At 35.4% G+C, this 12,256-nt stretch overlaps 1 pseudogene across 1 annotated transcript; it reads left to right on the plus strand.

Moving 5' to 3' along the window:
• Nucleotides 1-8,939: 8,939 nt before the first annotated feature.
• Nucleotides 8,940-9,869, plus strand: LOC309857679 (small ribosomal subunit protein uS5 pseudogene; annotated as a pseudogene). Its single transcript has one exon. The product of its transcript is annotated as a small ribosomal subunit protein uS5 pseudogene (transcript).
• The last annotated feature ends 2,387 nt before the right edge of the window (nt 9,870-12,256 follow it).

The raw sequence follows: 12,256 nt of genomic DNA on the forward strand, positions 1-12,256 counted from the left end.
CTAAAACAAACAAACAAATACAACTACAACAACCAGCTTTTCCTACAGTGGAAAAGTAAATATAACCTAAGGAGTAGCCTAAAATTTATTTTTAAATATTTTAAGATAAACGTTTTTGTTAGAAAACCATATATTTTATATTACTAAGAAATAACAGGCAACGTTTTATTAACTTCTAAAAAGTCTAGTTACTTGTATTTATCTATTAACTCATCTCTTTATGAAGTAGAACATGATCACACCTCTTGTATCTACCCAAGTTTGTATGCTTTGGTTGTTTTATGTTTGCTATTTCCTTGCTTAATTTTTACAATATTTGATACATAATAGTATCTTTAAGTCCATCTATGATTTCACAGAATTTGTTTGAACTTCATAAAAATGTACCATACTTTTTGCACTGTCCTTGTTTTACTTCTCTATTAGCTTTCCAAGTTTTATTCACTTTAGAGTGTGTAGCTATCATTTATTTTTACTCCTCCATAATGCTATGTTTACAAATTTGTATTTATCTGTACTTTTAAAAATATCTTAATTATATACCATTTCTCATCTCACGTAACACTCATGTTACTTCTACACTTATCAGATATTATGTAACTGAAAACCACAACTCAGCAACAATAGAACACCATTTTTCAAAATTAAATGGCTTACCAGAATTCTTTAATTCTATCCTTTATTTGTATTAGATGACCCTTTATTCTGGTATTTGGCATTGTTCATATGGAGGAAAGCTTATAAGTTGATATTCCATAAATAGAAGGATTTTTATGATCGATTAATTATTTTCATTTAGAATGCATAGAATATGGTTGATTTAATATTTCTTTCTTACTCTCTGCCTGGAACATAGTGCTATCTATGCAATAGCCACTAAAATATTAAGTTAATTACCTAGACTTTAAACTGCATATTAATAGGAATAGCATACAGAACTCTTCTCAGATTGGGACACCTGGGTGGCTCAGTCAGTTAAACGCCTGAGCCTTTAGCTCGGGTCATGATCTTAGGGTCCTGGGACTCAGTTCTGCAACAGATTCCCTGCTTAGCCGGGAGTTTGCTTCTCCCTCCTCCTGCTGCTCCCCCTGCTTGTGCTCTCTCTCACTCTCTCTCTTACAAATAAATAAAATTAAAAAAATAAATTCTTCTCAGATAGCTAATATAGAATATCGTCTTTGTATTCATCAAAGGGAAAGTGCCATATAATAATGAAATCCAGACTACTTCAAATTCATTTTTTAACCAGTAAGAAAGTACTGGAAACAAGCCAAAAATGTCTTCAATGAATTAAAGAAATAGATTGATTTTCAATATCTTAATGTTTCTAATGTTAAATTGCAAGATTTTTATACTAGATATCAGTGTAAATATTCATTATACAAGGATATTCTAAAAATAAACCTGAGAAAACTACTTGACATATATGATGACAAAAACCAATGTCAGTTTGGGTAAAACTTACAACACCTACCACCTGAAACTCTTGTTCTATATGGTGCCATCTTGTGATGCTGGGCAGCGGCAGTGAGCCACAGCTTCCAGTCAGCTAGAAGATTACAGGGGTGAACACCTGATATTCTTACAAGCATTCTATATATAGAATATATATATAGAATATATATATTCTTCTTTTTTTAGTGTAATATTTAATAAATTGCATGTGATATTTGATACTTTGTTATAAAATAGGCTTTGCTTAAGATGATTTTGCCCAAATGCAGGCAAATGTAAGTGTTCTGAGTATGTTTAAATAAGCTTAAGGTAAGCTATGATATTTGATAGTTTTGGGGTATTAAATGCATTTTCAATTTTTTATGTGTTTCTCTGTACATAGCCCCCTTGTAAGCTGAGGAACATCTCTATATGTATATGTAGCCTTGGTATGGCTTACATATTATTGGCATGAAACATCTAGAACAGTACGTGTGCCATAGAATTGTCTACAACATCAAACAAGTTTCTTGAAAACTTGTGCCAAAGGGGTTATGTCTTTAAGGATTCTTATTTCAGAAGGGTTCTCTCAAACGTAAGATTTTTCAGAAGTTAAGTGAAAATCTGACCAAACTAAACATTTTTCCATTTTCCCTAGTGAGCAAAGATAGCTAAAATCTGCCATTTTCAACACTGTACTCAACGATTGTAATTCTAATTTAAGAACAGATTATTTATATCAAAACCACATGTTGGCCTAATCTTATACAATATTCATAAGTCACACTCAGACCCTTGGACACTTTTATTTGTTGAGTCTATATGGTACTACGGACATTCATCTTTTTTGACCTCATAGCTTCATGTATGTCTATACTTTTGAAAATACATGCATCATAGTTCCATTGTAAAATGTCTGGGTTATAAAATGTGCTATGCTATCAAAATGGTAATAAGAACATACAAATGACCTGATGTAATGAACTGGACCAGATTGCCAGATATCACATTGCATACCAGAAAGATTCAGTGGTAAGTTTTAAAATGGCCAGCTATACACTGACTGAATTATAACTCATTTAGCTTCTTTCTTTGTGTACAGTATTATACATTAGTCAGTATTATAGTAGATAAGTACTTTGGACAGATGTAAATATGCTGTAATAAAAAATGTTTTTCTTCTTTCTTTTAGTCCTTTTTACTTGTAAGACTAGCCACAAATACCACGCCTCCCCCAAAATAATTTGCAATCCAAATTTATCTCTAAATGAATTTATTGCACAGAAAAATATGTATATATATATATATATATACACTTACAGAAGACATGTTCAAAAATAGTTACACAACAGCAGGGCCCTAAATGTAAGCAGTATAGTTGTTTTGTTTTGTTTTGTTTTATTTCTTTTAAAAAAAGAGGTTATGTGAAATATTAGGATTTTATTTCCAGGCGTAGTATTTCAAGACAGTTAACTACACCTATGGTGTCAACAGCCTCTTGTTGGCAGTATGATTTTATTGGCTCCATGGAATAACAGCAAGAATTTACTATTGCTTCTTTCTTTTATGACACACACAGAAAAAAAAAATTGACACATTTGCTCAAGACCAACCAGAATCATTTTAACCTATCAAAATTGATGGGAGGCCTTCACTGCCAAAGTCACTGCTGCGTTTTCACAATTCACTGCAGACAATCTGCTACTCCCATTATGATAAAGGAGAGCAGAGTCATAATCAGGGAAGAAAGCTAGATTAATACTTGTAATTATCATTGAATATTTAGCCTGCTATAGGATTATTATTATTAGTGTCATTTGATAATTTTCTCTCATTTTATTAAACACAACTGTGAGTAATTACGCTACCTAATATTTCTCTGTATTGGCTGACTAGCTAGCAAACATTCATGAAAATATCCATTAGCCACACATATAAAATGCTGCATTATGATGCTGTTGAATCAGAACATACCACTACCTGATCCTGTAGCTCTTTGGGGATTTGCAAATCAATTAATTCTATGTTTATTGGATTCTTCCCATACAATTAGAAAATTTATAATCGAGTCCATGAACATTATTAGTTTTACCATTTTAAACCAGCAATCACACTTTGATTTTTACAACAAAAGCAGAAATATAAACACACACATTTGGATCAGTTTTCTCTTAGTCTGTCTGGACTTCAAAATCCTATTCCTCAAGATGATGCACACCAAAGTTCTGGATTAAACAAGAAATTAGATGGCACCTGAACACTTGGTTTAATATTCTCAAAAGGATTATGCAACTTCTTTCTTACAATATGACATTGTTTTACAAAGATCCACACTTTTATAATGTTAGTATTTATAATAATCAATAAAGTCAATTAATCATGATTAAAAATCAAACATAAAAATTTCTACTTTTTGCTTTTGCCCCCTCCATTTAGAACTTATTTATAGCCTGATAATTCAAAGGTCCCTATGTTTATGAAAATCTGGACAGAAATAGCTCTAAGATCCCATTCAGAACTTGATATTCATCTAAGTCTTTTGGCTCCATTTATCCTGAGAGCAAAGAGTAGGACAAAGGATTTGAGTACTGTTAGTTTATCTGGGAGATTATCCAAGGTAGAAAAGAATGGGAAAGTGATACAGTGAAGAAGCAACTTTGTCAAAGAGGTACATTGTTGATATAATTGTTGTGGATAGATAATGAAGGCTTGCTTTTACTGAAAGGTCCTGAGAAACTTCTTTAAGTTGTCCTCATGAAGACCTGAAAACTGACAATTTTACCTATGGTTCTTATTTCCACTTCACTGAGAGCTGTCCTCAGAGGACATTAACTCTCCTACACTTTCAGGTTGTGTTGGAGACATTCTAAAATGAGAGAGAGAACATGAGATGCTATCAGTGTTAAGTAACTGCAATTTCCCATGGAACTATCCACCACAGGTTTGGCTATAATCAGGTGTTGGGCCTTGATATCAGAGGGATTTGAGGCAGTATCATTTTAGGTTAATCATTATATCTGAAATTTCCAAAAACTTCAACTGATGAAACTTTGATTATAAACCTATAAATATAACAATAAATCTACAGTATTCAAATTATTTTCATAGAAATACACAAACAAAGCATCAACTGATTAATATTTAAATGTTACAAAATACTGAACTGAAAGAATTTGGTCATATAACAACGTGTAAGAAGTAGAGCTTAGGTTTAGGTTAGAAGTCAGGATGCATTTGGGACTCAGTTAAGAAATTGAATGGAGGGACGCCTGGGTGGCTCAGTGGGTTAAGCCACTGCCTTCGGCTCAGGTCATGATCCCAGGGTCCTGGGACCGAGCCCCAAATCAGGCTCTCTGCTCAGCAGGGAGCCTGCTTCCTCCTCTCTCTCTGCCTGCCTCTCTGCCTGCTTGTCATCTCTCTCTGTCAAATAAATAAATAAAATCTTAAAAAAAAAGAAATTGAATGGATGTCTGACTATCTTATAGGTTTGCTAAAAATCAGTGACTTTGTGTTCACGTGTGGCTATGCGGGAATTTTTAACTTTCTCTAAGAAGTTATTAGATTGATTATATAATGGCAGTAAAGGATGGGGAAAAGCAAAGTACAAACCCCATAAAGACAAAGACACTGAGTATGAGAAAAGAGTAATAGATAAGAAGAATCAATGCATTTGAGAAAAATGGGAATTGAAATACACAATGATTGTTGATTTTTTTAGATGCAGAAATCAAAACTAGCTTGCAAGAAGGAAATAACAGAAGACATGTTGTGAAAAGGCAGTAACGTGGAATAAAGGAGTAGGGAGAGCATATCAGGTAATTTGGATAGGAAGGAGTTAGGAGATAACTGCTTGATAAATTTTATATGGCCCACTTAAATGCACAGATTTCTCTTCTTTAATTTATATGGAGAACAGGGTGTCGTTTCTCTTCCCTTTCAGAGCACCCGAGGTGTACTCTTTCAGACTGAAAACCTGAAAAGCTCAGGACTCAGTTGCTTAAGCACAGCTGAGAGGACATATTTCAATTAAGATTTACAGTTTGCTGTAGGTAGTAGAGTGTCAAAAGTGGTTTAACCATATTTTTCATTTAACAAGAAGACTACAGAGAGTGTTTTCTGGTGTTGGTTCAGAGTCTTAAGAAAGTCAAGTGAACTATCTTAGAGGTTTTCATGGCTTTTTATTCACAGTTGCAAAAATTGCTGTTGGAGTTCTCACTATTAAGCCCACATTTCTGGCAGAAAGATAGAGGTAAAAGAGAATGATATCTTGTACGACTGATACTTTGTCATAAGGTTACAATGTAACTAGAAAAGAGACAATAAAATATTTGATGTTGTTTTAAGTTTCCTTGTTGTCAATCCCTCAGTGCTTTCTGATACTAAAGGAAAAATTAGATGGATATTGACCTGGCAACTATCAACACCTGTCAGTCTCTCTTGGATAACCAATATCTCTATAATCTCTTCTTCCCAGTAAAAAAAAAATAAAATATATTCATAAACCACACTGTGCCATCTCAAGTTACTGTACCAAGATAAAATTACAATGATTTTCAGTTGTTCCAAATGGACAGAATACCCTTCCTTATGATATCATGTCTTATAAGATAGATAATTGGCTTGCTACCAATATACCCAGATGAGACTGTGGAAGAGACAGGAAAAAATAATAATATTTATTTATTCCTTGGGTTGACCCTGTTTACACAGATGCATTACTATTAGAAAAGGTTGGTTTGGGACATTGGAATGAATTTACTTAATGGGTCTGTATGTAATTGGGTTGGAGAAAATTTTTAATTTCTACAAAAATTATTAGAATTCTATCTTATTCCCTTTTGATAATTTTCACATGTTAACAAAGCCAACGTTTTTGTCTAGCAGACAAGATCTTAAATCCTAACAAAACTCAATTTTTTCCTTTTTTTTTTTAAGTTTGAGAGCCTCATGTTCTCTCATGCTGCTTTAAATACAACTCAAAAAAACAAAAGGAGCTAAGTGGGGCAGTAAACCCAGACTTTTTATTTTAATTTATTTATCTTATTTTTAATTAAAAAATTAAAGATTGTATTTATTTATTTGAGAGAGAGAGAGCATGAGTGGGGCAGGGGGATGTAGCTGCAGAGAGAGACTGAGAAGTATACTCCCTAATGAGCAGGAAGCCCGATATGGGGCTCGATCCCAGGATCCTGACTGAGATCATGACCAGAGACAAAGGCAGATACATGTGCAAAATCCCTTTTTTTCTGGGAAACAATACTTTACAAGAGATGTTTGAAAAAGTACTGGGGAAACAACTTTAATCAGAGATACAAAAATTTAATTGACTTCTGTAAAGCTACAGGGATCCAAATGATGGGAATCCCAGGCCGTTTAGGTTGTGGACCACAGAGTATTCTTCTCTGTAATATTTTATTTTCTTCCATGTCTACTAACTCCAGTCCAAGTTCACTGATCTCTTTTTAGATAGTGCAAAACATGGCAAAGAATACCAAACAAGTGCCCAATATTCTACATTTATTACATCATTTCTAACATATAGAAGTGTGTTATCAAGGCTGGTTCTGTGAACAAACCTAGTTATGCTAAAGTGTGTTTTGTTCTCCAAAAATTAAATTCATGATTATCACACAATTATAAAATACTTGTGTCAAGATTTTTTATTCAAAAATTAATAATAGAAGCAGATATTAAAACTAGTTCACATGGTTATTTGGGATATAAGCAGAGTTGTGCAGCAGAAGTGCTCTGGGCCCATAATTTGGGTTATAGAATTTATGTTTTCTAATGAAAAATCACTAACTTGCATTATTGTTAACAAGAATCCTGTGCATTACCATCAGTTTTCTCCATTATAACCTCTTGCTCTACAGTTTGTAAATAACTTTGTCAATAGCAAGCTAATAAACGGGGTGACTCCAATGGATTGAGATAATCTCCAGAGTTTCTGCTACATAATGAACAGGACTCCATTGAAAGGACACCTAAGAGTTTATTTTGCCCAAAAATTTGATCACTTTTTTCACTGTCCTTACCTATTTTCCAAACCTAGTTCTTTTCAGTCTACAGACAACCCTGTATCTGACTGACTTGTTAATTCTGGGAATGTCTTGCAGATTAATTTGCTTGCCCGAGGTGGTTCCTCTAATTGATGTCTAAGAACCCTAATTAGTTAAGAAAACTTTTTTTTTAACATTTTCATTGCTATTTATTATTATTATTATTATTATTATTATTGCTAATATCTCTATTATAAATAATTCACAAGGGCATCTTTCTGACAAAAGACAAAGAGCTGGCTACTAGTAGAAAAAGTACATTTGACTCTGTCAGTGAAAGTGGTAAAGGGATTTGAGAAAATAAGGCAAAGCAGTGGAATTATGTGTTAAAACTTTAAATATTATAGACACATTTACTTAATTTCTAATACTGCTTATAATTAAAAAAGATGTTTTCCATGAACCACGCATTACAGCAAATATATTGTTTATACAGATTAAATTTTCATCAAAAGGGACGCCTGGGTGGCTCAGTTGGTTAAGCAGCTGCCTTTGGCTCAGGTCATGATCCCAGCATCCTGGGATCGAGTCCCGCATCTGGCTCCTTGCTCGGCTGGAGCCTGCTTCTCCCTCTACCTCTGCCTGCCATTCTGTCTGCCTGTGCTTGCTCTCTCGCCCACTCTCTCTGATAAAGAAATAAAATCTTAAAATAAATAAATAAATTTTCATCAAAAAATTATAAGTGTATTTTTTTGTAGGATCATGATAAGCATTTTGCAGATGAGAAAAGTGAAATTTAGAAAAGTATGTCTCTTCAAATCCCTCATACAATATCTGGCCTAGATAGAAGGATATACTATCACAATTGAGGAAGATAATTGAGATTACTTAAAATGATAAACTTTACTGTATAGGGTTTTTTACAAGTTTGCCACAGATTCACATTTTTTAAAATATATATCTATTTGTGTAAAGAGAATGCACTGAGAAGTAAAAAGATAGTGATATATCAGTGCTACCAACTAATGGCTATAATATCATCACCTTATTTATGAACAATGAAACAGTGTGTAATATTTAAATAAATTTAAATAAATTCCTATTTATTTTATATATTTATAAATTTAAATGAATTCCTATTTATTTATTATTAAAGAAATTCCTCTAACAAACAGTATGTTTTGAAGGTTGCTAGCAGGAAAGTGTTGTACGACATGGAAGTAATCAGAAAATGTGATCTAAAATTCTGCTTTCAAGGGCGCCTGGGTGGCTCAGTGGGTTAAAATTCTGCTTTCAAGAAGCTATAACAGTAAGTACTGAGCATTAGCTATTATATGCTATGGATGAATAACTGAAATCTACATTTGAAACTATTGGTACACTATATGTTACCTAATTGAATTTTAAAAAGTTAATAAAAAAAACCACTATTTTATAAAACAATATTCCCAACAGGCTCTTTTGCTTTAAAATCCTCACTTTGTTTCCTCTCCGAGAGAACACCAAATGGCGGATGACGCCGGTGCTGCGGGAGGGCCCGGAGGGCCCGGGGGCCCTGGAATGGGAGGCCGCGGCGGTTTCCGCGGTGGCTTCGGCAGCGGCATCCGGGGCCGGGCCGGGCCGGGGCCGTGGTCGGGGCCGGGGCCGAGGCCGCGGAGCTCGCGGGGGCAAGGCCGCGGACAAGGAGTGGATCCCCGTCACCAAGCTGGGCCGCCTGGTCAAAGACATGAAGATCAAGTCCCTGGAGGAGATCTATCTCTTCTCCCTGCCCATCAAGGAGTCTGAGATCATCGACTTCTTCCTGGGAGCCTCCCTCAAGGACGAGGTTTTGAAGATCATGCCTGTGCAGAAGCAGACGCGCGCGGGCCAGCGGACCAGGTTCAAGGCATTTGTCGCCATCGGAGATTACAATGGACACGTCGGTTTGGATGTCAAGTGTTCCAAGGAGGTAGCCACTGCCATCCGCGGAGCCATCATTCTGGCGAAGCTTTCCATTGTCCCTGTGCGGCGAGGCTACTGGGGGAACAAGATCGGCAAGCCCCACACTGTCCCGTGCAAGGTGACTGGCCGCTGTGGCTCTGTGCTGGTGCGTCTCATCCCCGCCCCCAGAGGCACTGGCATTGTCTCGGCCCCTGTGCCCAAGAAACTGCTGATGATGGCTGGTATTGACGACTGCTACACCTCGGCCAGGGGCTGCACTGCCACCCTAGGGAACTTTGCCAAGGCTACTTTCGATGCCATCTCCAAGACCTACAGCTATCTCACCCCTGATCTCTGGAAGGAGACTGTGTTCACCAAGTCTCCCTATCAGGAGTTCACGGACCATCTTGTGAAGACCCACACCAGAGTCTCTGTTCAGAGGACCCAGGCTCCAGCTGTGGCTACTACATAGTTTTATACAAGAAAAATAAACTGAACTAAAGCTTGAAAAAAAAATACTCACTTTGTAATGAGAGTCATTACTTTGGTCTAGCCAAATCTTATAGCACTGTTTATCCCTTCCCTGCTTTATCCCTTCCCAGTATCAATAAAGGCTCACTTGGGTTACCTAGAAGCCATGAGAAAGCTTGTAATAGATCTGGCTGGTTTTCACCAGCAATTTGACCACCATGTGCACAGGGAAGTCTATTGATAAAGGCTTTATTGCAATAAGTTGCAAATACATGGATGATTTTGAATTCTCTTTCTTGAGGTCTTGTTTCATGATAATAAATTTAGGGTGGCTTATTGGAATGGATGTTATTAACATATCTTCATAGTTATAAGCACATGGAATTGTAAAATAGATGAATGAATGTGGCATTACTGACAACTGTCCTCATTTTGAAATCAAATTACAGTGTACTAAGATGAGGAAGCAAAGCAGATTTGGGATTATGAGTGAAATAATTTTAAAAAGTATTAGGGGTATGATCGGACTATTGGGTAATTCAGTAGAAAAATGTCTACTGATTGAGATTCTGTGTTCCCTGATTTCAGAGAGAAGTTAAGATAAATAAGTAACACGAGGAAACTAGGAAGCCAAACATAAGTGATAATTTTGTGCCAGGGTGTGTATACATCTGTTTATCTTCTTGCTTTACCACTAAGGTTGCTCCTAGAGGAGAGTTTAAATATGTGTTGGAGCTAATCTCTGTGGATTACACAAGAAACCACATCCTACAGCTCTCCCTGAAACACCCCTTATGATTTCAATGTAATTTGGTTTTTGCATTTTTAGAAATAACAAAATACTTTGCAAACTCATCTACTTTATTACCATCACAAGTGAGTCAGCTGACTCCACATTTTAACACAGTGACAGTCACAGAGGAATGGAGGAATGAGTAGAGTTATCAATATATGTGCTTTTAAGAAGTATGACAGGGTAGCAGCTATTTCCAGGAACCAAAACATGGGTCAGCAGCTGTGCAGGAAAAGTGATGGAATAAATGACTCATTTCAGAGGAGTTCTATAACATATTAGTTCTATAATGTATCTTCAGCCCCCAATTACCCGCTTTGATCTAAAGATAAGGATTTACAGTTAAGGTCCCATTTATGATTTGACTGGTAGGGTCTGAATCATGTTTACTATTGTTTTGACTATTACTTGAAACCTATAGTAGTACTTGGGATATGTGTTGTGTATTCTGTGAACATGTGCTATTTTTAGATTAGATAATTTCTGTCTCGAACCCCTGTTCATTTGTTTGTTTTTGTTTATTTGATAGTGGTTTCAGTAAATGGATATATCTGAAAAATTGCAAAGCCACTATTAAAACAAGTTATTATTATATATAGCATGGAATTGCACATTCCTCCTTTGAATCCGACAGAGCTTCACCATATCCTTAACAATTTGGGAAAAACATGCTATTATTTTTCTTTATAAAATTTCTCCTGTTAGGCTGTGATGGTTGTCATCAGCAGTAACTCCTCTGAAGGCTTTGTCAAAAGAGTTGAAAAAATTGGAAAGGTGTGTGAATGAAGCTGTTTGTTGAATATAAAGAAAAGAGCATTGAAATACAATTCACACTCTTACTTCTCCTTCTATGCTTTCAGATGTTTGTCATTTGAAAATTTTGCTTCTAGAAGAGATGTCCTATATAATTCTTACTTTAAGGAGCAAGTTGCTTTTATAATTTTTTTATTATTCTACCATTCCAGTATTTCCATTTAAATTAAATTCAATACCATTTAAAAAAAATCAAAAGTGCAGCCAGTATTCAATTCCTGGGCTAAATAATTTTAGAAAGCTTTGTGTTATTGAACCTACGGGGTTTTTATGTAGTTTTAACTCTTTCTTTCTGTGATTTTTCCCATTAGTCATGTAAGTGACTGCAATATAACAGACATTGAGGATAAAGAAGGACTGAATAGAACAATCCTTGGCCTCATGAAGTTGAGAATCTAGCAAGGGAGTCAAACAATTCAATCATTCAGAGACAATTTATTGAGTGCCTGGCCTAAGATGAGCACAACAAAACCCCAGCCCAGAGGAATCATTTTAATGGGAGAGATAGATAATAGGTAAGCCAACTTTAAAAAAAAAAACGTACTGATTTTTCTTTAATAGAGATGCATATTTGAACTAAATAAGCACATTTTTAAAAGAGCAGTGATTGAGAAGAGGTTTTTAAACTGAGTGGTCCAAAAGGGCCTCCCTGAAAAAGTCTGTTTTGAACAGATTTCTGAATAATATCAGCTAGGAAGCTGCGTAAAAATCTCAGGGATGGGTGATTTTTCCAGTCGAAAAACTGTAAAGGCTCCAAAGTCACAATAGAGCTATAAGTTTCTCTAATAAAGTAACTTCTGACAAAGAATGAGAAGAAATAACTAAC

This window comes from Mustela nivalis, assembly GCF_964662115.1.
Source record: "Mustela nivalis genome assembly, contig: HAP1_SCAFFOLD_1083, whole genome shotgun sequence".
NCBI lineage: Eukaryota > Metazoa > Chordata > Mammalia > Carnivora > Mustelidae > Mustela > Mustela nivalis.